Source organism: Hyla sarda, chromosome 10 (assembly GCF_029499605.1).
Source record: "Hyla sarda isolate aHylSar1 chromosome 10, aHylSar1.hap1, whole genome shotgun sequence".
Classification (NCBI taxonomy): Eukaryota; Metazoa; Chordata; class Amphibia; order Anura; family Hylidae; genus Hyla; species Hyla sarda.
This window is the reverse complement of record NC_079198.1, coordinates 14,440,204-14,465,448: the sequence shown is the minus strand read 5'-3', so window position 1 is coordinate 14,465,448 and position 25,245 is coordinate 14,440,204. Positions and strand designations below refer to the sequence as shown.

General features: G+C 44.1%; 1 protein-coding gene across 3 annotated transcripts in view; it reads left to right on the top strand.

Annotated features, from left to right (window-relative positions):
• The window catches only part of CADM4 (cell adhesion molecule 4), a 384,618-nt gene that overhangs the window by 119,198 nt on the left and 240,175 nt on the right, over positions 1 to 25,245 (top strand). The gene's annotated exons all lie outside the window — the stretch shown is intronic.

Here is a 25,245-nt window from a genome sequence, read left to right as displayed (position 1 = left end):
TTCAGACCCGAACAAAAATCGTGTGAAATTGGATGCGGATCAAATCGAATGTGTGATCCGATTTTTTAATGGAGGTCAATGGATCCGACTTTATATACAATTTAAGTTATAAAATCGTTTACTCAAGTCGGATGGAGAAATCGTGATGTGAATGCAGCCTAATCTATAACATATGGATGTTATTTATACCCTATATGACAGTATATTGCATGTTTTGGTATTTTTTAGGCACTGTGGCAGTTTTTAAAAATGGCAGCGTGCTGAGACTATGGCGTTTTTACATGAAAATCTTGGCTTTATTTTATCCTATAAACTTCTATGGAACAGAAAAAAATATCAAGAAAATCACAGTATGGTTTAAACATTGGTGTTTTTGTGTGCGTGTATGTGTGTGTGTTTTTTTTTCTCCAATTCTTTAATAGAAACCCTTGGTATTTTTTTTTCCTTCCTTCCATAAAAGATTATGGGAGAAAAATGCCAAGAAAATCCCAGTGTGGGTTAAACATTGGTGCTTTTTTTTGTATTTTTTTTTTTTTAAAGGGGTACTCCGGCTCCAAGACATCTTATCCCCTATCCAAATCTAGCATGCAGCTCCCACCTGTAAGCACTGCTGGAAGCGCTGAAGGCTCTCAGTGTTATGCCTCCCGACCACGGGGACGGAGTATCGTGACGTCACTACTCCGCCCCTGTGTGACGTTACGCCCCGCCCCCTCAATGCAAGTCCCATAGACTTGCATTGAGGGGGCGGGGCATGACATCACACGGGGGCAGAGTCGTGAGGTCACGACGATACTCGGTCCCCGTGGTCGGGAACCTTAACACAGAGCTTCCAGCAGTGCTTACAGGTGGGTGCTGCATGCTAGATTGCGGGGGTCCTCAGTGGCGGGACCCCCGCGATCAGACATCTTATCCCCTATCCTTTGCATAGGGGATAAGATGTCTTGGGGCCGGAGTACCCCTTTAATAGAAACCCTTGAGTCACATGATGAAGGAATCCCATGACCCGTAATGAAAAACAAAAAAAAATTAAAATAAACACCAAAAATAAAGTCAAGCCAACACCTAAGAAAATAAATGATAGATAAATAAATAAATAATTAAAGAAATAAATATGCCACATAAACGGCATATTGGGAGCGCAATTGACATAAAACAGATTATGGTAACAGACCTGCATTTCCGCCCCCCTCCCCCGCTCATTACGTGAACGCTCTATATCTGTTAAGTCCACCATTGCCATCTGTAGAAAAAAGAAGTATGAAAAGAAATTAAACACGTTTCGAAAGTAAGCGAAGTCGCACATTTCTAATGACTGACATATGTTCGGCGCAGCGATACGATAATGAGGAGAATGTAATACTGAAATTCTACCTCCCGAAAAAAAAAAACTTTCTGACCTCGCTGTTCCATTTCTCTGAATGGCAGATCGTCACTAAGAGCGCTGGAAACTACTAGCGCAAAACTCTGGCTCACTTATTAGCCAAAGGCTGTCCAGGCATGTTGGGAGTTGTAGTTTTACAACAGCTGGAGGCACCCTGGTTTGCAAACACTGGACTAGGGGAAGTTAAAGGGGTACTCCGGTGAAAAACTTTTTTTCTTTTAAATCAACTGGTGGCAGAAAGTTAAACATATTTGTAAATTACTTCTATTAAAAAACCTTAATCCTTCCTGTACTTATTAGCTGCTGAATACTACAGAGGAAATTCTTTTCTTTTTGGAATGTTCTCTGATGACATCACGAGCACAGTTCTCTCTGATGACGTTATTATAATAATAATAACGCTATATTTATTGTTGTCCTTAGTGGGATTTGAACCCAAGTCCCCAGCACTGCAAGGCAGCAGTGCTAACCACTGAGCCACCATGCTGCCCTTCTCATACATCTGCTATTCAACTGTTGCCAGAAAGTTAAACAGATTTGTAAATTACTTCTATTTAAAAATATCAATCTTTCCAGTACTTATCAGCTGCTGTATGCTCCACAGGAAGTTAATTTATTTCTGTCTGACCACAGTGCTCTCTGCTGACACCTCTGTCCATGTCAAAAACTTTCCAGAGCAGGAGCAAATCCCCATAGGAAACCTATCCTGCTCCGGACAGTTCCTGACACGGACAGAGGTGTCAGCAGAGAGCACTGTGGTCAGACAGAAAATAAATTTAAAAAGATAAGAACTTCTTGTGGAGCATACAGCAGCTGATAAGTACTGGAAGGGTTAAGATTTTTAAATAGAAGTAATTTACAAATCTGTTTAACTTGCCAGCACCAGTTGATTTAAAAAAAATTGTTTTTTTTTTACCAGAGTACTTCTTTAGGGTACGTTCCTTTATTTCGCATTGACTTCAATGGGAAATAAAATACACAGCAGCAAAATACGCCAGGTGGGAACGTACCCTTAAAGGGGTACTCTGGTGGAAAACTTTTTTTTATTTTTTTTTTTTAATCAACTGGTGCCAGAAAGTTAAACAGATTAGTAAATCTTAATCCTTCCACTACTTATTAGCTGCTGAATAATACAGAGGAAAATCTTTTCTTTTAGGAACACAGAGTTCTCTGCTGACATCATGACCACAGTGCTCTCTGCTGACATCTCTGTCCATTTTAGGAACTGTGCAGAGCAGCATATGTTTGCTATGGGGATTTTCTTCTACTCTGGACAGTTCTTAAAATGGACAGAGATGTCAGCAGAGAGCACTGTGGTCATGATGTCAGCAGAGAGCTCTGTGTTCCAAAAAGAAAAGAATTTCCTCTGTAGTATTCAGCAGCTAATAAGTACTGGAAGGATTTAGATTTTTTAATAGAAGTAATTTACAAATCTGTTTAACTTTCTGGTACCAGTTGATTTAAAAAAAAAAAATTAAAACGTTTTCCACCAGAGTTCCCCTTTTAAGGAGCGTCTAACACAACCCTAAAGGCTTATTCACACTTGCAGTAGTCTCCTCCAGAATCAGCACTTAAAAGAGAACTCCAGAATATAAAAATTGTCCTCCATACTGCCAGCAGAAAAAAAATAAAGATGTACATACCTTCCTTCGCTCCCCCGGGGCCTCCGGTAACCGGCTATGGTCTCCGCCGCGATCCTCTTCCTGGTTGCCGGTGTTCGGCGAGTCATACTGCACTCAGCCAATCACCGGTTGCAGGGAAGTCCCGACTCGGCCGGCGATAGGCTGAGCGACAGTGTGAAAACGCTTCAAGACTAAAATTCTTCACTACACCGGCACCTGCTGCCGGGGCCGAAAACGTCACACTGCCGCCATCGCCAGCCGAGTTGAGACTTCACTGTGGTCGGTGATTGGCTGAGTGCAGTATGACTCGCCGACCACCAGCAACCAGGAAGAGGATCGCGGCGGAGACCTGAGCCGGTTACCGGAGGCCCCGGGGGAGCGAAGGAAGGTATGTACATCTTTACTTTTTTACTGCCGGCAGTATGGGGGACAATTTTTATATTCTGGAGTTCTCCTTTAATGTCCATCATCCTTTTGACGGCAATGCGGTTCCGGGTGGATTCTGCTGAAAGAATGGACAATGTTCATCCTCTTCATTTGGCGGAATCTGGAAATTCCGCAGTGTGAACTGTGCAGTGGAATTCCATTGAAATCAATAGGCATTGGAATTCTGGGCCAAATTTCCTTAGTGTAAATGGACCCTAAAGCTCCCCCATACACTTTAGTGAAAAGCCGTCTGACCCCCACTGAATTCTCTTGTGTACCACCGGCTGACTCTCTGAGGCTATGTTCACACAGACGTTGCTGCTGCTGAAATCTCAAATCCAGAGTACACAGAAAGAATAGACATGTCTACTCTTTGGCGGAGTTGGCACGGAAATGCATTGCTGTTAATGAGACTGCTGTCCTAGCGCTGGCATTTCGGGCGAAAGTCCACATGAAATTTTTCCATATGAACATAGACTAAGGTGTATGACCGGCTGACTCTTTGTGTACGACCTACTGATTCTCCAATATTTATGACCGGCTGACTCTCTAATGTGTGTGACCGACTGACTCTCTAATGTGTATGACCGTCTGACTCTCTAATGTGTATGACCAGCTGACTCTCTCTAATGTGTATGACCGTCTGACTCTCTAATGTGTATGACCGTCTGACTCTCTAAGGTGTATGACCGTCTGACTCTCTAAGGTGTATGACCGTCTGACTCTCTAAGGTGTATGACCGTCTGACTCTCTAAGGTGTATGATCGTCTGACTCTCTAAGGTGTATGACCGTCTGACTCTCTAATGTGTATGACCGTCTGACTCTCTAATCTGTATGACCATCTGACTCTCTAAGGTGTATGACCGGCTGACACTCTAATGTGTAAGACCGGCTGACTCTAATGTGTGTGACCGGCTGACTCTAATGTGTGTGACCGGCTGACTCTCTAAGGTGTATGACCAGCTGACTCTCTAATGTGTATGACCGGCTGACTCTCTAATGTGTATGACCGGCTGACTCTCTAAGGTGTATGACCGGCTGACTCTAATGTGTATGACCGGCTGACTCTCTAAGGTGTATGACCGGCTGACTCTCTAATGTGTATGACCGGCTGACTCTCTAAGGTGTATGACCGGCTGACTCTCTAAGGTGTATGAACGGCTGACTCTCTAATGTGTATGACCGGCTGACTCTCTAAGGTGTATGACCGGCTGACTCTAATGTGTGTGACCGGCTGACTCTCTAAGGTGCATGACCGGCTGACTCTCTAAGGTGTATGACCGGCTGACTCTCTAAGGTGTATGACCGGCTGACTCTCTAATGTGTATGACCGGCTGACTCTCTAAGGTGTATGACCGGCTGACTCTCTAATGTGTATGACCGGCTGACTCTCTAATGTGTATGACCGGCTGACTCTCTAAGGTGTATGACCGGCTGACTCTCTAAGGTGTATGACCGGCTGACTCTCTAAGGTGTATGACCGGCTGACTCTCTAATGTGTATGACCGGCTGACTCTCTAAGGTGTATGACCGGCTGACTCTCTAAGGTGTATGACCGGCTGACTCTCTAATGTGTATGACCGGCTGACTCTCTAATGTGTATGACCGGCTGACTCTCTAAGGTGTATGACCGGCTGACTCTCTAAGGTGTATGACCGGCTGACTCTCTAAGGTGTATGACCGGCTGACTCTCTAATGTGTATGACCGGCTGACTCTCTAATGTGTATGACCGGCTGACTCTCTAATGTGTATGACCGTCTGACTGCAGCCCCTGGGACCCTCCTCTCGGTATTCTACACACCAGAGAGGTGATTCAGCTGCCGATATTAAAGGCAATTATATGGGTTATGGAAAAGCGATAGATTCACCGATGCGACAGGATTTGCTGCAGACCCGAACTGATTGAATAACAGACCCCTTTGTGAGCCCACTATTTCAAAAAAGGGGGGTTTTATGTCATTCAATTCATTAGCAGAGTAGGAGGAAACCCATTTTGCAAAATCCTTGCATGGAAATAATTTGTGCAAATATATTCTGGAGATTTCTGGCACAACGCCAACACCTAAAATCCCACAGTCCTATATTAATGCAACTATTGAATTCTAAAATAATATAAAAAAATATATAGAAAAAATAGCAAAAAAATAAATAAAAAATATATACAGTATACAGTGATCCCTCAACTTACAATGGCCTCAACATACAATAGTTTCAACATGCAATGGTCTTTTCTGGACCATTGTAACTTGAAACCAGACTCAACGTACAATGTTATGGAATCTGCGAAACGTGTCAATGGCTGGAAGAACCGACCAATCAGAATGGATATTTCACTGGTAAACCCCTGTATTCCTAAAGTGCATGCACTGACTGGTGTCTGGTAGCGCCCCCTACAGTACAGGGAGGTATTACATGTTCTGTACTCTTTACCTGTATTACTGAAGTGCATGCACTGACTGGTGTCTGGTAGCGCCCCCTACAGTACAGGGAGGTATTACATGTTCTGTACTCTTTACCTGTATTACTGAAGTGCATGCACTGACTGGTGTCTGGTAGCGCCCCCTACAGTACAGGGAGGTATTACATGTTCTGTACTCTTTACCTGTATTACTGAAGTGCATGCACTGACTGGTGTCTGGTAGCGCCCCCTAGAGTACAGGGAGGTATTACATGTTCTGTACTCTTTACCTGTATTACTGAAGTGCATGCACTGACTGGTGTCTGGTAGTGCTCCCTACAGTACAGGGAGGTATTACATGTTCTGTTCTCTTTACCTGTATTACTGAAGTGTATGCACTGACTGGTGTCTGGTAGCGCCCCCTACAGTACAGGGAGGTATTACATGTTCTGTTCTCTTTACCTGTATTACTGAAGTGTATGCACTGACTGGTGTCTGGTAGCGCCCCCTACAGTACAGGGAGGTATTACATGTTCTGTTCTCTTTACCTGTCCCAGGGTTAGCTGCTCCTTTGGACATCAGGTGAGGGCGGCTCCATTTTCCTTTTTTTAGGACATTGTGTGTTCTGTACAGGACCCTGAAGAAGCTCCTGTCCTCTACATAGACCAGTGTTTCCCAACCAGGGCACCTCCAGCTGTTGCAAAACTACAACTCCCAGCATGCCCGGACAGCCGAAGGCTGTCCGGGCATGCTGGGAGTTGTAGTTTTGCAACAGCTGGAGGCGCCCTGGTTGGGAAACACTGAAATAGACAGTGATTTATAGATCCCAGCAGATCTTTATTACTTTTATATATAAGGATTTGCTTTATCTATATTAGTTATCTACTTATTATTCTTTACTTCTCACTTTTTCCTATTTTTGGATGAAATTTTTTTGGTTTCAGAACCAATTACCAGGTTCCCATAGAGTTCTGGTCTCAACATACAATGGTCGTCCTGGAACCAATTAATATTGTAACTTGAGGGACTACTGTATACGGTGTGTGTGTGTGGGTGTATATATATATATATATATATATATATATATATATATATAAAATTATCTGTATCAGAATTCAGTGATCCGTCTACATATCATCCGCTTCCTAAGTGTAATGTATCAGGACGCCTTCCACCTGTCGTGCCGCCGCGTGCCAGCTTGCGAGTAGGGAATGCCAGGCCGGATCATAATGGGACGTATCTAATCTCTGTCTGCGGCCTCCAGTTACTTTGATGCTACTTAGCACCTGACAATCATCCTCAAGAGAAGGGAACGTCTGTGCCACTTTAAGCAATTTCGGCATCTTGATTATCGAGGCGCGAGCGATGGGCACATATTATTTGCCCATTACTTAGCCAGACCCTCGGGCCGTAAATGGATTAAACAATTAGAGTGCATTACTGGAAACTATTGCTTGTTTTTTTATTTTTTTTTAAACTCGCTGTCATCATTCTGCAATGTCTGTTTTCTCCGTTCCCCACAATCCTTCAGGATGCCAGTGTTCCTGTGCCTACTGCAATTATCCCATAGTCCTAGGGCGCCAACCTCCTCCATGTGCCAGCCCCTCCTGTTCCATGGGCAATGAGCAATTGAGTTTCTGCAGAATAGGGCGCAAATCAGGGTACAATTGTGGCTGATTGCAGCTGTTTACTGCGGCGTGGACGCTGTAATTCCTGGCAGGTGCACAGGCTTAGAAATGAGGATTATGGGAATTTTTTTTTTTTTTTTTTAAGGGGGAGAGAGTGAGGTCATTGCATTTAAAGAAAAATCAAATTGCATTTATAAACCTTTTCAGCTATGATATGAGCTCTTCAGATATCCCCCACCCCCCTCCGTGCGGTGATGTCATCTTCTGCGCTGGCTAATATAAAGTAAACTCTTGAAGATTTGTAATGGCGTCTCTCGTAGCACAGATTGAGCGGGGATATTGGGTGTATTTGGGGCTACTCTTGGGCACGGTCAAAAGCTGCAGAATACGTGGAAACAAAAGACAGACAGAGGCGCTACCTGGGACCGTCAACTCAAGCTACACTTGATATAAAAATTCCAATAAACTGTTTACCTCATGGGGTTGGGCTCAGGGCTCAACACCTGTCAAGGTATGTAGTAGTGGATGCATACTCCGGCGCCTGCCACGGGCCAGTTGAGAAGGACGGTCCCGCTTAAAGGCGAACGGATCACGGAGGATCTGTTGATAAAATTATAAAATAATATAATGCAATCTTTATAGTGGGATAACGCGTTTCGAAAGACTCATTATGTCTTCATCGGGTCCAAAAGCTGGTCATACATTCAAGATAGCTGTTACTGGAATTAGCGGCTCACCAAGAGCGATCTCTCCCGATTCCACCCACGCCATACACTTGCAGGCTAGAATTAGCCATACATTTAGGGCTCACTTGTATACCCGCGGAACAAAAAGATCAGGCATGCTGAAATCCAGTTATCCTGATCCTTCTCTCCACTGACCTCTGTGATTGGGGAAGAGTCAGGAGGACATGACATGGAGTAGATGGTTGGCGGTTCTGTTGAAATTGGCCAGTCCAGCCAACAATTATCTAATGTGTATGACCAGATTTAGGGTATGTTCACACGGTGGAATTTCTCTGGGGATTCAGTGGAAGAATTTCTCTGGACTTCAATGGAAAAATACAAAAATGCTAAACTTGGACAGCGGACGATTCCCACTTAACATAGGCGCAAATTCATTAAGAAACTTCTCAGCACTTACTTCACTGAGAGGGGTATAAACGTCTGTTACCCCCCTCGATTCCTCTGACTCCAGCCACAAGCCGATCCTCCTTTCCTCCACCTGTGTCTTTCTTGAGCAATCAACTTCCGCACACTTCATTTTCAGTATAGCTGATGTAACAGTTTATTAAAGCTACCACATATAGCGATACACGAATGATAAAATCGTACTAGTACATCAAGATCCGACACGTTTCAGGGATTATTCCCCTTCCTCAGGGATATCCCTTGGGCGGTTTTGGAGCCTGCTGAATCAGATTGAGGCAGATGAGGATCCACATTGGAGACTACGAGATACATGCAAAAATGTGAGTGGTTTGTAAAAAAAACACTCACCAAGTATGAGTCTATCTTACATTTTTTTCCGTTTGCATTGAGGTGTGTTGGTGGTAAGAAATTTTAAACTGCTCCCAAGGAATTTTTTTTGTGTGTTTCTACATACTTCTGGACTTCAATGGGATTCTGCAGTCTCATTCACAAAGCGGAATTTTTGCAGTAGGCATTCTGCCGTGGAAATTCCATTTTCCACAATCCCCAAAAATATAAGACCAGTCTTATATATATATATATATATATATATATATATATATATATATATATATATATATATAAAGTGAATACTTTAACAACACAAGGTAACTCCAAGTCAATGACACTTCTGTGAAATCCCACTGTCCACTCAGGAAGAACACTGATTGACAATCAATTTCACATGCTGTTGTGCAAATGGAACAGACAACAGGTGGAAATTATAGGCAATTAGCAAGACACCCCCAATAAAGGAGTGGTTCAGCAAGTGGTGACCACAGACCACTCCTCAGTTCCTATGCTTCCTGGCTGATGTTTTGGTCACTTTTGAATGCTGGCGGTGCTTTCACTCTAGTGGTAGCATGAGACTGAGTCTACAACCCACACAAGTGGTTCAGGTAGTGCAGCTCATCCAGGATGGCACATCAATGTGAGCTGTGGCAAGAAGGTTTGCTGTGTCTGTCAGCGTAGTGTCCAGAGCATGGAGGCGCTACCAGGAGACAGCCAGTACATCAGGAGACGTGGAGGAGGCCGTAGGAGGGCAACAACCCAGCAGCAGGACCGCTACCTCCTCCTTTGTGCAAGGAGGAGCACTGCCAGAGCCCCGCAAAATGACCTCCAGCAGGCCACAAATGTGCATGTCTCCACTCAATCAGTCAGAAACAGACTCCATGAGGGTGGTATGAGGGTCCGTCATCCACAGGTGGGGGTTGAGCTTACAGCCCAACACTGTGCAGGATGTTTGGCATTTGCCAGAGAACACCAAGATTGGCAAATTTGCCACTGGCGCCCTGTGCTCTTCACAGATGAAAGCAGGTTCACACTGAGCACATGTGACAGACATGAGAGAGTCTGAAGACACCGTGGAGAACATTCTGCTGCCTGCAACATCTTCCAGCATGATCGGTTTGGTGGTGGGTCCATATCCAGACCTCCATGCGTTGATAAATTTGATTTCCATTGATAATTTTTGTGTGATTTTGTTGTCAGCACATTCAACTATGTAAAGACGAAAGTATTTCATACGATTAGTTCATTCAGATCTAGGATGTGTTATCTTAGTGTTCCCTTTTTTTGAGCAGTGTATTATTCTGAGAACACAGAAATTCCGATGAAATTCTGCCCGATTTTCAGCAGAAATTCCCCTTGTTGATCATACTGTTATGGTGCTTCTCATAAGCACTGGCCCTGATGACCTGGGCTCCTGAGACTCAAACAGCAACCTTAGATTTGGTGCCCAACACTATGGATGGCAGTGTCACGGGATACTGCCCCACTTCCTAGTTTCTAGTGTAGTTTCTAGATGTTTTTATGGAAAAATATAACATTACAGGTTAAGATACTAGATTTATGTGGATAGAACGATGATCCAGGGATTTATTCTGATGCCATATTGGAGTCTGAAAGGACGTTTTCCTATGTCATGGCCAATTGGCATCAGCCTCGGGGGGGGGGGGGGGGGGGGACGACGACTTTCCTTTGTCGGGGTGACGTCACGACCACTCCCCCTCAAAGCAAGTCTATGGGAGGGGGCGTGGCGGCCGCCCCTTCCCGTACACTTGCATTAAGGGAGCATTGCTGTGACATCACGAGCCTCTGCCCCGCATCGAATGAAATTCGCTTCATGCACCGGATGTCTGGGGTGCCGAATCCCCTTTGGATAAAGGGTAAGATATCTAAGGGCGGAGTACCCTTTTAACCATACAAACTATATAACTATGTAGTTTTGCACAAGCAGGAGGCACACTGGTTGGGAAATACTTATCTAGATAGCATTATAAAAATGTAGAAAAAAGAAAATCCCCAAAACTTTATTTAAACAATAGGTCGATATTCTGATGAGTAAATACCGCCATACGGTGCAGAAATCCTATCAGTGAAGGATAACAGCGCCCCAGGTAAAGTCACAGCACTGTGTCTTGTAAATAAGATTTGTGGTTGTCCAAACTTGTAAAAAATTTGCAAACCTTAAGAGAACTGTAAAAAATTCAGTGTGCAGAAAAAGTGTGAGCAGCCGAGGGATGAGTACCAGGCGGTATGTGGATAGCTGCCTGCCACAGGTTTATGAGGATAACAAAGTCTGCTCGGCTGCCCTGCACTTTCCTGTCACGTCTCATCTGAAGAGCTCGTGTTAGAATTCTTCTCCATCTCTAGCATCCAAGTTGCTCTTTTTCCTCCCAGCGTCCCCTGGGGCCTCTTCATTCTTCATGGATTTTATTGCTGTTGCTACTGGAGGAAACATTGCACATCACCAAGAGCTGCTTCTTCCTGTTCTTCTTAATTATATCTCCCGTTATCTTTGTTGTATTTATTTATTTATTTTTTCGTTGTTCTGTACAAACCCATCATGTTCTTCCGGAGGAGCGTGTAGGAATTAATATCCATGTCATGCCGCGGTGTACGTCGCTCGTAAATGCCTTGCAGGACTTTAGGCTCTGTTTCTTTTGCAGAACTAGAAGTTCCAGCATGATATCCCAGCTAATCGCTGTCTGGGCGATGATAAGTCTCCATGGCTCTACACTGACTCCACACCGCGAGAAAATTACATTAAGATCAGTCAATTGGCCCCATATGGCAGTGTGTATGGCCACGGAATGACCTCATGCTGCTATTAATCAGACTGAAGTCAATGTGATAATTTCAGATGGTTCACTACTGGGTTTCCAAGAAGTCCTCTGGAGGACCTCAGGGCTCATTCGTGTGGCTGTATTTTTGCATGACCTCTGTCCGTATGTTTTGCCTGCCAAAACTGGGAATGCATCCCATCAGAGGAAAGTGACTAAAATGTTTGCTTTGGGGTGATATATGAACTAAATATACAACGGTGTGAATCTGCTCTTAGTCAGTGGCCCAGGGACACACAGTGAAACAGTGACATGGCTTTTAAAAGTCCTGTCCATCATCACTTTACCCTAGATAGCTTTTGAGTCTATCCTCACCCCTGTATATGCTGTAAATAGATTCCATATGGAGAGTTGGGACACTTTGTAAATACTTGACATTAACTATCCTGTATTATATTCCAGAGCTGCACTCCCTATTCTGCTGGTGAGGTCACTGTGTACATACATTACATTACTTATCCTGTACTGATCCTGAGTTATATCCTGTATTATATTCCAGAGCTACACTCCCTATTCTGCTGGTGAGGTCACTGTGTACATACATTACATTACTTATCCTGTACTGATCCTGAGTTATATCCTGTATTATATTACAGAGCTACACTCCCTATTCTGCTGGTGAGGTCACTGTGTACATACATTACATTACTTATCCTGTACTGATCCTGAGTTATATCCTGTATTATACTCCAGAGCTGTACTCACTATTCTGCTGGTGAGGTCACTGTGTATATACATTACATTACTTATCCTGTACTGATCCTGAGTTATATCCTGTATTATACTCCAGAGCTGTACTCACTATTCTGCTGGTGAGGTCACTGTGTACATACATTACTTATCCTGTACTGATCCTGAGTTATATCCTGTATTATACTCCAGAGCTATACTCACTATTCTGCTGGTTGGGTCACTGTGTACATACATTACATTACTTATCCTGTACTATGCTCCAGAGCTGCACTTACTATTCTGCTGATAAAGAAACCAAACAGCCCCAGACATACTCCTACCTGCTCAAGTTCCCATAATACAGTGCAGAAGGTTTTTTCCTACATTTTAGATTTGTAAAGAACATTAAATTCCTTCTCATTACCTTGTACACTGTAGATGCTCCACAGACTTCAGGGTGCTGGCAGCTATTTATTGCAGAGTTCAGACTACAATCTGCTGTTTACTAGTCTGTAGTCTGCTGAAGCATCTGAAAGGCAGTGCCCATAATGACCTATGGACAAGAGTGGCGCTATTTCGGAAAAAACACACACCACTGTGTAATCACCAGCGGGGGAGATCTGGTGTTTTATGTTTTGCCTTTCAATATTTAATTAAAACATCACTCGGCGCAGCCATGAGTCACTACGGAGGATTTTCATTCCTTTTACATCCAATTTCTGGTTTCCTCAGCAACTGCTTCCCTATACCTGATATTTACTTTTTCTTGTTGTTCCCAACATTCTCCCACCACACACTGATATACGCTGTAATTTATCGGCCTTTATAATAACTCTTGGCATTGTAATCTGTGAAAATGCAAAGTGACGAAATTCCTGTAATTTTATTCTAATTATGTTGTAAAATCTGTGATCTAGAGGGTAATTTATACACAAACAGAACCTTGAAGCCAGCTATCCCCAATGTGCCAAGAGATGCCACCTACACGAGCAAAGATGATGGAAGGTTGTTCTATAACTCCAGATAACAGCCAAGAAACCTAGACACAAGGAGAAACTGGTAACTATACCTTATTGGAGAAACTGGTAACTATACCTTATAGGAGGAACTCTGAACTATACCCTATAGGAGAAACTGGTAACTATACCTTTATAGGAGGAACTGGTAACTATACCTTATAGGAGGAACTCTGAACTATACCTTATAGGAGAAACTGGTAACTATACCTTATAGGAGGAACTGGGAACTATACCTTATAGGAGAAACTGGTAACTATACCTTATAGGAGGAACTGGGAACTATACCTTATAGGAGAAACTGGGAACTATACCTTATAGGAGAAACTGGTAACTATACCTTATAGGAGAAACTGATAACTATACCTTATAGGAGGATCTCTGAACTATACCTTATAGGAGAAACTGGGAACTATAACCTATAGGAAAAACTGGGAACTACACCCTATAGTAGAATTTGGGAACTATATCCTAAAGGAGAAACTATGGGCAAACTTAAGGTGAGCTATAAATTTCGGGGTAGATCATTCTGACCAGGAAAACTTAAACTTAAATATGGAAATGTTTTTGGTCAGAAGCCCCAATAATCCATTTCATTCGCTTATATCGCTGATCTCAACTTACCCAGGAGCCAACCATAGGAGAAGGGGTTAAACAAGATGTTGGTGTGCAAAAACTCCTCTATATTGGGAGGAATAGATCAGATACATGTGTTGATAATGTGATTGCTCATCTATTATTCAGTTCACCGTTCCCTGTGGGTTATAACCGGCCGTATCGTTAAGGTCAGATGAATGGAAGAGTCTTGGTTCTGCTCATACGTTAAGTATCTCGGAAGGTTATTGCACCTTACAGCAATTTTGAGGAGTCATTATGTAACAGATGGGGCTATTAGCTGGAGTCTCCCCCGTAACAATCTTCATGCTCCACCAGACCATGTGCACAGTACTGTAGAATTTAGCAACTAGTTGACTGGTTCGACTCTGTAGCCTATACAAAGAACTCATGGAGAGCCCCATTTTATTCCTTGAGTCCCTCTGCTATACTAATGATTGCCCCTCTCCCCATCTATGTTGCACCCTGTTTCAATAAATGAGTATCCATTGTGTACAATGAGCACCCCTTCATTCTGTAAAAGGTGTATCCCCATATTTGAAAATTGTATTTTAATAAGGCTATCACCCCAAGATCGATAACTTGCTGATATAGTGTTATCACAAATTGTACTGCCTACAGCATGCTTTAGCTTGAAAAAAAAAACTCACAGGAAGTTGTGTAGTTCTTTCATTGTCAGTGTAGTATTGTCTCTATGGCTCCTCCCTCCTTCCCGAGACATTGCATCATTCACAATGCATCATTCTCTGCTGTCTCAGGAGGTGTGACTGAGTCCCTACAGCCTATATCACCATCTCCCTGTCACATAAACATATACTTTTATTGGAACATATGGATAAGAATGCGGTGTGCTAACCGCATGCTGCCTTGTGCTGAACAATGCCACAGGCAGAGGAGCAAACAGGAAATTAATAGCAGGTGCTGCAAGCTAACTTCCATATGCTGTCTGCAACATTCTGGGCAGGGAACTGGTAGGAGGGAAGTAGATAGGGTGGGAGGACTGTAATGAAGAGCTGAGGGAAAGTGATGCATTCTGGGAATTGTAATGCTGAGAAACTGGTCAACCAGGAAGTACAGGAATAAGACCTTTAAAACAAGTAGATTTTGGTGTTTTTAGAACTGGGACAGACATATAAGCACTGCTATATGCCTCTAATGCTTTTTTCCTTTCCTGATGTCAGGGTACCCCTTCAAGTGTTCTAGACAGTAAATAATATTGGACACCCCCTCTGCCTACATTTTACTGATGTAGGACCCCTCTATTGATTTAACATAGACCATAGACCTTATAGGTTATATAAGGATGGTTTATTGGTAATCTTTTGAGTGTCCAAGCATATTGTATCCATTGAATGGATGGATGCACTATAAGTAAAGCCCTGCACCATGTTTTTCATCAAATTACTGCATACATGAGGCAAACCTCAAAGGAATAGACTTTTTTCTCAAGACAAGCAACACAATTCTATAGGGGTGGCTGGGGGGGTTGGGAAGAGGAGAAGGGGAGCTCAAGACAAGCAGTATGTCTATGAATGGAAGGGAGGAGGAGGAAGGAGGGAGCTCAAGACCAGCAATGCAAGTCTATGGAGGGGAAGGAGGGAGCTCCAGACAAGCAGTACAAGTCAATGAAGGGGGGGAGGGAGCTCAAGACAAGCAATGCAAGTCTATGGAGGGAGCTCAAGACAAGCAGTATGTCTATGAATGGAAGGGAGGAGGAGGAAGGAGGGAGCTCAAGACAAGCAATGCAAGTCAATGGAGGGGAAGGAGGGAGCTCCGGACAAGCAGTACAAGTCAATGAAGGGGGGGGGGGGGAGGGAGCTCAAGACAAGCAATGCAAGTCTAAGGAGTGGGAAGGTGAAGGCTCCGTCCAGCAGCGCTGGGAGAACTGCAAATTAGAGAGGAAGCCTGCAGAGCACATATCTGCTCAAAAATACTGTTTGCACATTATATATAATGGCAAGAAATAGTGCTACTCCTCATGTATAGTCACTGGACAGCTTATCCTGAAAAGTCTGGGAGGTATTGGGTGGAACTTATACATACTTCAATGCCTTTGTGGGTGGTTCTATATGGATTAGGGGTGGGATTTTAACTATACCCTCCATAGAGATTCCTATAAAGTATAATAAATATCTATTGTGGGGAACAGCTCACACGGTGGGGTCGGCAATGACAGTATTCACACAGGCAGTAGATTTCAAACGTCCAAGAGGATGTTTATTTAAATTTAATTTTAGGCACAAAGCATAGTTCAAACAAAATAACAAAAACCTAAGCCTGTCCGGCTCTACCTAAACATCAGGATACCTCTCTGTCTTACTGTGGGCCTAATGTCTGGTCCTGAGCAAACTCAGAAAATGTCCATAGAAGGAGGTTCAGACGTGGTAGATTTTCAGCTGCAGCTCTGGCGCTGTGGCTGCTTCTCATCTCAGTCTCTCCAGCAATCAGCAGCACCCAACCTCACCTGAGGTCACCTTGGATTAGGGAAACCCATAGTGGACTAGACGTGTGGACTGGAGCACTCCCACATCCAACCTGTCCCCCAGTACAGGAAATCCAGCCCATGATGTTTAAACAAAAGAGCCCCAGCAGACTAGGCTCTGCTAAAGCAGCATATCCTTCTGGATTTCCTTTATCGTACCTGGCTGAGGAAACTAGGTGAAATATACACCCCAACCACCACTTTCCCGTACACTTTACCACACCATATATATATATATATATATATATATATATATATATATATACACAATAACGAAGAGAGAGTTCACTCGCACTCACCTGTCCTGTGGTAGTCTGTGTTTCGGATGCTTCCGTAGTGCTGGTAAACAACTGGATGGGGGTGCTCAGAGGCGAACAGCCGTTTTCGCACACAGCCATGCGCTTCTTCCGGCTTCTAGGCCGGAAGAAGCGCACGGCTGTGCACGAAAACGGCTGTTAGCCTCTGAGCACCCTCATCCAGTCGTCTCCCAGCACTATGGAAGCATCCGAAACACAGACTACCACAGGACAGGTGAGTGCGAGTGAACTCTCTCTTCGTTATTGTACATGAATACTAGTATACTTTGACACTCAGCACCACGGCAGTGAAAAATATTATTTAAATAGCTACGGCCACTGACACCGCCAACCATACTCCGATATTTAATATAAAAGTAACAGAGCAGTGCCCTCCAAATTTTATACAAATATATATATATATATATATATATTTATATATGTGTGTGTGTATATGTGTTTATATAGAGATATATATATATATATTTATAGGCACATGTATGGGTATAGAGGGTAAAGTCATATTCAAACCCCACAATCCCCTTCCTATATACCGTGAAGTTTGCAGTAACACGGTGCGGTTCGCTTTCTATACTTTACTGTAATCACCGACCATTTTTTTGGGAATGTCTTCACAAAATATGCACTAATAGTTTAGTTAGGCCTAAATAAATGTAATTTATTAAAGTTTAATTAATTTAATGTAATTTATATCAAACAAGGATTGGAGTCTAAACTGTGTTAACACTGCAGGTGCTCCGCCGCTCGCACAGCCCGGCCTCGTATAATAAAAGTGACTGGCGCTATTGATTTTTCTTTGTGGAAGTAAAGAAACAAGATGTGGAATTATAATATATGAAAGTCATTGTGGTTTATAGTTAAAATTTCATCTGGGAACGAGAATAAACAGAGAGTAATGCGCAGCAGCATTTCTTCTTAAAGGAACGGGCTTTGCTAGAATTTTGGGCACAATATGGCGTTAGGCATCATTGCGCAAATGTTATGTTCATAGGAATTTACTGTCTTACTATAGGTGTGATCCGATGTAAGTGCAAAAGGCAATGTTTTCCAACCAGGGTGCCTCTAGCTGTAGCAAAACTACAACTCCCAGCATGCCCAGACAGCCGAAGGCTTTCCGGGCATGCAGGGAGTTGTAGTTTTGTAATAGCTGGAGGCACCCTGTTTGAAAAACACAGGTATAAGGGCTTAGAGTCGTTGCAGCTTACTACAATATTGCATCTATCTATTCACTATTCTGCTGGTGGGGTCACTGTGTACATACATTACATTACTTATCCTGTACTGATCCTGAGTTATATCCTGTATTATACTCCAGAGCTGTACTCACTATTCTGCTGGTGAGGTCACTGTGTACATACATTACATTACTTATCCTGTACTGATCCTGAGTTATATCCTGTATTATACTCCAGAGCTGTACTCACTATTCTGCTGGTGGGGTCACTGTGTAGATACATTACACTATGTATCCTGTACTGATCCTGAGTTATATCCTGTATTATACTCCAATGCTGTACTCACTATTCTGCTGGAGGGGTCACTGTGTACATACATTACATTACTTATCCTGTACTGATCCGGAGTTATATCCTGTATTATACTCCAGAGCTGTACTCACTATTCTGCTGGTGAGGTCACTGTGTACATACATTACATTACTTATCCTGTACTGATCCTGAGTTATATCCTGTATTATATTCCAGAGCTGTACTCACTATTCTGCTGGTGGGATCACTGTGTACATACATTACATTACTTATCCTGTACTGATCCTGAGTTATATCCTGTATTATACTCCAGAGCTGTACTCACTATTCTGCTGGTAAGGTCACTGTGTACTAGAGCTGGGCGGTATGACCAAATATTTGTATCACTGTATTTTTGTAACTTATGGTGGTTCCACAGTATATAACGGTATTTCTACCCCCCCCCCCCAAAAAAAAATTATGTGACCCGCGAGCGCTGTTCTGCTTCTCCCCCCCCCCCCCAAAATTAATTATCAGCCTAGTGCTGCGCTGTCCCCATTGGGGAACTATTCACATGTCCCCCGCAGGCGCTGCCCTCCTCGTCCACCTGTTTGTTGCGGGACGGCCGGCTTCTTACATGACAGTGGGCTCAACCTATCACCGGCCAAGGCGGAACACCGCTGCGGCCGGTGATAGGTTGACGGCTCTCTGACGTTCAGGTCCGGACATTCAGGAAGCAGGTCCGGACCGAGGGGGAACGTCGAACGGTGCGTTAAAGTATATTTTGTTTATCTTTTGCAGCCCGGGCATAGGAATACAGCGTCCAGCGCCGGCAGCCTGCAACAAACAGGAGGACGAGGAATGCAGCGCTTGCGGGGGACGTGATTAGTTCCCCGATGGGGACAGCGCAGCGCTGGGCTGTAAACCGTATTAGGCTGCATTCACATCTCGTTTTTTACATACGGGTGCCGGATCCGGCTGGGGGAGGGGCAAACCGGGCTCTCCCGTACCCAGCCGGATCAGCCCGTGACTCCATTTACCATAAAGGGGTCCTCCCGTGGAAAACTTTTTTTTTTTTTTAATCAACTGGTGCCAGAAAGTTAATCAGATTTGTAAATTACTTCTATTAAAAAATCTTAATCCTTCCAGTACCTTTTAGGGGCTGTATACTAAAGAGAAATCCAAAAAAGAAATGCATTTCCTCTGATGTCCTGACCACAGTGCTCTCTGCTGACCTCTGCTGTCCATTTTAGGAACTGTCCAGAGCAGCATATGTTTGCTATGGGGATTTTCTCCTGTTCTGGACAGTTCCAAAAATGGACAGCAGAGGTCAGCAGAGAGCACTGTGGTCAGGACATCAGAGGAAATGCATTTTTTTGGATTTCTCTTTAGTATACAGCCCCTAAAAAATACTGGAAGGATAAAAAAATTTTTTATTGAAGTGATTTACAAATCTGTTTAACTTTCTGGCATCAGTTGATTTTAAAAAAAAAGTTTTCCATGGGAGTACCCCTTTAAAGTAAATGGAGTCACGGGCTGATCCGGCTGGGGTAGGGGAGAGCCCGGTTTGCCCCTCCCCCAGCCGGATCCGGCACCCGTATGTAAAAAAAACAGCCTTAAACCGTATACATTTTTTTTAAAACATGGGAGTCAATGAGAACCGTACAGAACCGTATGTGCGTAAGGTTCCATCCGGTTTTCACCATACGGTTTTTGACTTTGCACAGTTTTTTTTCTTGGAATTTCAATCAAACAAGTGAAACTTTATTCATAATGGAGTGAAAAGTTAAAAACGTATACGTTTTTTTCTTAAAAAACTGATGCATCCGGATATCAGTTTTCAAACTGTATACGGATTAAAATTTGTACAAATATTTTCATACAGTTTAGTCCGGTTTTGAGGAATCTGTTTTTCATCAAAAACCTGATACGTGAACTGTATTGCAAAAATGCAGTGTGAATGCTGCCTAATACACTTCTACCATAAGAGGACGACAAGACAAGCATATATACCAATCCCCTAATACATTTCTACTATAGAAATCAGGGGTGGGAAAAGCCTTTTTGAGTTCTATCTGGACAATCGCATATATAGTAATTCCCTAATAGAAATCGAGAAATTCGAGAAAATCTAACAGTGTTTCCCAACCAGGGTGCCTCCAGCTGTTGCAAAACTACAACACCCAGCATGCCCGGACAGCCTTCGGCTGGGAGTTGTAGTTTTGCAACAGCTGGAGGCACCCTGGTTGGAAAACACTGGTCTACACTGGCCGAAGGCTGTCCAGGCATGCTGGGAGTTGTAGTTTTGCAACAGCTGGAGGCACCCTGGTTGGAAAACACTGGTCTGCACTGGCCGAAGGCTGTCCAGGCATGCTGGGAGTTGTAGTTTTGCAACAGCTGGAGGCACCCTGGTTGGAAAAACACTGGTCTACACTGGCCGAAGGCTGTCCGGGCATGCTGGGTGTTGTAGTTTTGCAACAGCTGGAGGCACCATGGTTGGGAATCTCTGAACTATATCTTCTATCTGCCTATTGCAATGGACAAGTGAAGCGGTCAGGGTCTAGATGAACCCGATACTTTATGGAGTAGAATGAATTCTGGTGCATTTTACAGGTTATAGATTCCTTCGTGCCCGCAGGCAAATGGAAGCTGAGGTTACGTCGGGAGAAGAAAAAAAAAAGGAAAATAAAACCTTCTTGTTTCTAATCCAAACATCCCTATCTATTCCCCCCGCTGTGTGCAGTGAATAGAGACCTGGAGGCTCCATGTTATTATATATTGTGTGTGCCGGAGAATAGGGTGTTAGTATAATCATGTTAGGCTGGTGCAAGGTATGCGTTGCATAGTAATAAGGCAGCCATAATAGATTATCACTCCCAATTTCCAGCCACTTCAAAAATGTCCCCGCCATCAGGCGCATTTAAATAAGGGGGAAAAAAAAACATTACAGATGTAGCAGAGCTGGCTGCGCGTCATTGGCATTGGCATATCATTTTGATGACCAATGCAGAGGTAAGTAGCAAATTCGGCTCTGCTGTGTCTGTATGCACACTTTTCGTGTTGCGTGGGGGGTCTGTAGCCATGCACCTCGCGTTATGGCATGCGCGCAAGTGTCCTTGTGTACCGCTGCGGTTGGTTACCGTGGCGTTAACTGGGTGGGGGGTGGGGTGCTTTGAAGCCGAGGACGGTCATTTTGGAATTTCAATCAGTTCTAGTCAAGTGTGCGACGATGGTTTTTGTTGGATGACAGTAGTCATGACAGCGCTGTGTGTGTGTGTGTGTGTGTGTAATTTATTTTATTTATATATATATATATATATATATATATATATTCTTATTTCTTTTTTTTTTTTGTGTATGTATAGGTCTGCATGTGGATTTGTCTCACATTGTTCTTCCTAAACTTATAGATTTTTTGTTTTTTAGATTAATTATAGATTTTTTCCCCCCCAAAGAATGCAGATTACATCCATTATCGAATGCAAATGGCTCTTCCCCAGTTACAAGCAATATATCTTTTAGGTTGTGGGAGGAGGGGCCGCTGTGGTGCAGGTAACAGAGACACTGCTAATGCTGTGTGTGACATTGTAAGTTCAGTGTTTTCTAACCAGTGTGCCTCTAGCTGTTGCAAAACTACAACTCCCAGCATGCCTGACTGCAGTATGAAACCAGAGAGTAGGGGATACAGAGCAGCCTGCAGTGATTGGATGAGGAGGCCCAGCACAGCAGACTCAGGGAGGAAGTCAATGCATGGTGAGTGAGGCCCGGCTCAGTGCTTGCCTCGGACACGCCCCTTCCTGAGCAGTGGATGTCAGAATGAGTGAGCAGCAGCACAGAGGGCTTTGTGAGCCAAATAGAGAAGCTAGACACATAAAAAAAGACATGTAAATCGTCTGCATGACCTAGCGAGTAACATATAGAAGATTTTTTTTTGTTTTGTGTGATATAACGGGTACGCTTTAAGCAATTGCTATATATGCAGTTACTTATATAGGCTGAAATATGTTAAGGGATTGTTAGTTAAAGGGGTATTCCGCCCCTAGACATCTTATCCCCTATCCAAAGGATAGGGCATAAGATGTCAGATCGCCAGGATCTCCGCTGCGGCACCGCGCTATCATTACTGCACAGATCGAGTTCGCTCTGTGCGTAATGACGGGCGATACAGGGGACGGAGCATCGTGACGTCATGGCTCCGCCCCTCGTGAAATCACAGCCCACCCCCTTAATGCAAGTCTATGGCAGGGGGCGTGACGACCGCCACGCCCCCTCCCATAGACTTGTATTGAGGAGCGGGCCTTGACTTCACAAGGGGCGGAGCCATGATGTAACGATGCTCCGGCCCCTGTATTGCCCGTCATTACGCGCAGAGCGAACTTGCTCTGTGCAGTAATGCTAGCGCGGTGCCGCAGCGGGACCCCGGCGATCTGACATCTTATGCCCTATCCTTTGGATAGGGGATAAGATGTCTAGGGGCGGAGAACCCCTTTAAGCCATTCCCCAATACCCTACATCTGTACATACACACCCCTGCGATCTGTATACCTTTCCTTCCTGTTCATAGTGAAGACCCTGATCCCGCTCGCGTGTCGCGCTTGACGCGTCGGTGCAGGATATGAGGAAGCGGGATGCACGGCCGCCGTACTTTCCAATTATACAGTACATGTTACTTCATTTCTTTACACACGCTCAGCCTGATACACTCAATATGCTGTTTAGAATGTGTGAACAATCCATACGCAGCCAGCGGGATCCCGCTCCCCCACCCTATATATATATGTGTGTGCTCGGAATATCTTATTTTGTGGCTGAGAGCGGCAAGGTGATAATACAACTGAGTGACATCTTCATATAAAGCTCTGGAGCGGGGGGGGGGGGGATCAGGTGACACCAAGAAGACGCAGCCTCTTCTCCACCGTGTAATCCTGGTCCCTGAAGAAAGGGATGAGTCTCAGGGTGGATTGGGGTTGAAGGGGATCAAGTAGGGGGGGGTCACCTTATACTCGTGTTGTCATAGGATTTAATATCTATTGCCCTTGGGAAGGGTTTGCCTGTCACTTTGCAGGAGATTGGGGGGGGGGGGGTTGTCGCTTGCACTGCAGAGGTGGGATGGGAATTCTTCATGTGAGGGACTGGGGATGATAGATCTGCTATCTGCAAGTCTATTGCAGTGACGGGATGTCCTTTCCCTCAAGGACAAATGCAGCGGATTGCAGGATTATGATCGGCGGGGGCTCGGAATTATTTTATTCGGATTTTACAGGCTTGGTGCATTGTGCGTCGCGTTTCTCGAAGCATCTGGACCTTCGAACATGATTCCAATGTTCATCTATACATGTGCATATCCACTTTAAAGAGGTACTCCACTGGAAAACATTTTTTTTTATTTTTTATTTTTTTATTTTTTATCATCTCATGCCGGAAAGTTAAACAGATTTGTATTTTACTTCTATTTAAAAATCTTAACCCTTCCAGTACTTATCAGCTGCTGTATGTGCCAGAGGAAGTTCTTTTATTTTTGAATTTCCTTTTTGTCTGTCCACAGTGCTCTCTGCTGACACCTCTGTCCATGTCAGGAACTGTCCAGAGTAGGAGCAAGTCCCCATAGCAAACCTCTCCTGCTCTGAACAGTTCCTAAAATGGACAGAGGTGTCAGCAGAGAGCAATGTGGTCAGACAGAAAGGAAATTCCAAAAAGAAAAGAAGCTGATAAGTACTGGATAGAGATGAGCGAACTTACAGTAAATTCGATTCGTCGCGAACTTCTCGGCTCGGCAGTTGATGACTTTTCCTGCATAAATTAGTTCAGCTTTCCGGTGCTCCGGTGGGCTGGAAAAGGTGGATACAGTCCTAGGAGACTCTTTCCTAGGACTGTATCCACCTTTTACAGCCCACCGGAGCACCTGAAGGCTGAACTAATTTACGCAGGAAAAGTCATCAACTACCGAGCCGAGAAGTTTGTGACGAATCAAATTTACTGTAAGTTCGCTCATCTCTAGTACTGGAAGGATTAAGATTTTTAAATAGAAGTAATTTACAAATCTGTGTAACTTTTTGTCACCAGTTGATTAAAAAAATAATTGCATGGGAGTACCGCTTTAAGGCCATAGGTCTCCAAACTGCGGACTGCCAGCTGTTGCAAAACTACAACTCCCAGCATGCCCGGACAGCCGTTGGCTGTCCGGGCATGCTGGGAGTTGTAGTTTTGCAACAGCTGGAGGTCCGCAGTTTGGAGACCACAGCTTTAGATGCACAGGACATGTCATCCGTAAGGTCCTAAAGTTTCTTATATACTCTAAGGGTGGGTTCACACTACGTTTTCTCCCATACGGGAGCGCATACGGCAGGGGGGAGCTAAAACCTCGCGCTCCCGTATGTCACCGTATGCGCTCCCGTATGTCATTCATTTCAATGAGCCGACCGGAGTGAAACGTTCGGTCCGGTCGGCTCATTTTTGCGCCGTATGCGCTTTTACAACCGGACCTAAAACCGTGGTTGACCACAGTTTTAGGTCCGGTTGTAAAAGCGCATACGGCGCAAAAATGAGCCGACCGGACCGAACGTTTCACTCCGGCCGGCTCATTGAAATGAATGACATACGGGATCGCATACGGTGACATACGGGAGCGCGAGGTTTTAGCTCCCCCCTGCCGTATGCGCTCCCGTATGGGAGAAAACGTAGTGTGAACCCAGCCTAATAGAGATATCTTTTGCTGCACCTTTGAGGCCTAGGATCTTCTGGTACTCTAGTCGACCAATCTGCCCTGTCCCATTATTTATTATTTGACGCTGTGGGCAGTATAGTATATAGGACCTATATACATACATATGGATAGCTGTTTCTACAGTTCTTGTATTCTCATGACCATTAATCTCATCCAGACTCCTAGACAAGACTCCTATACA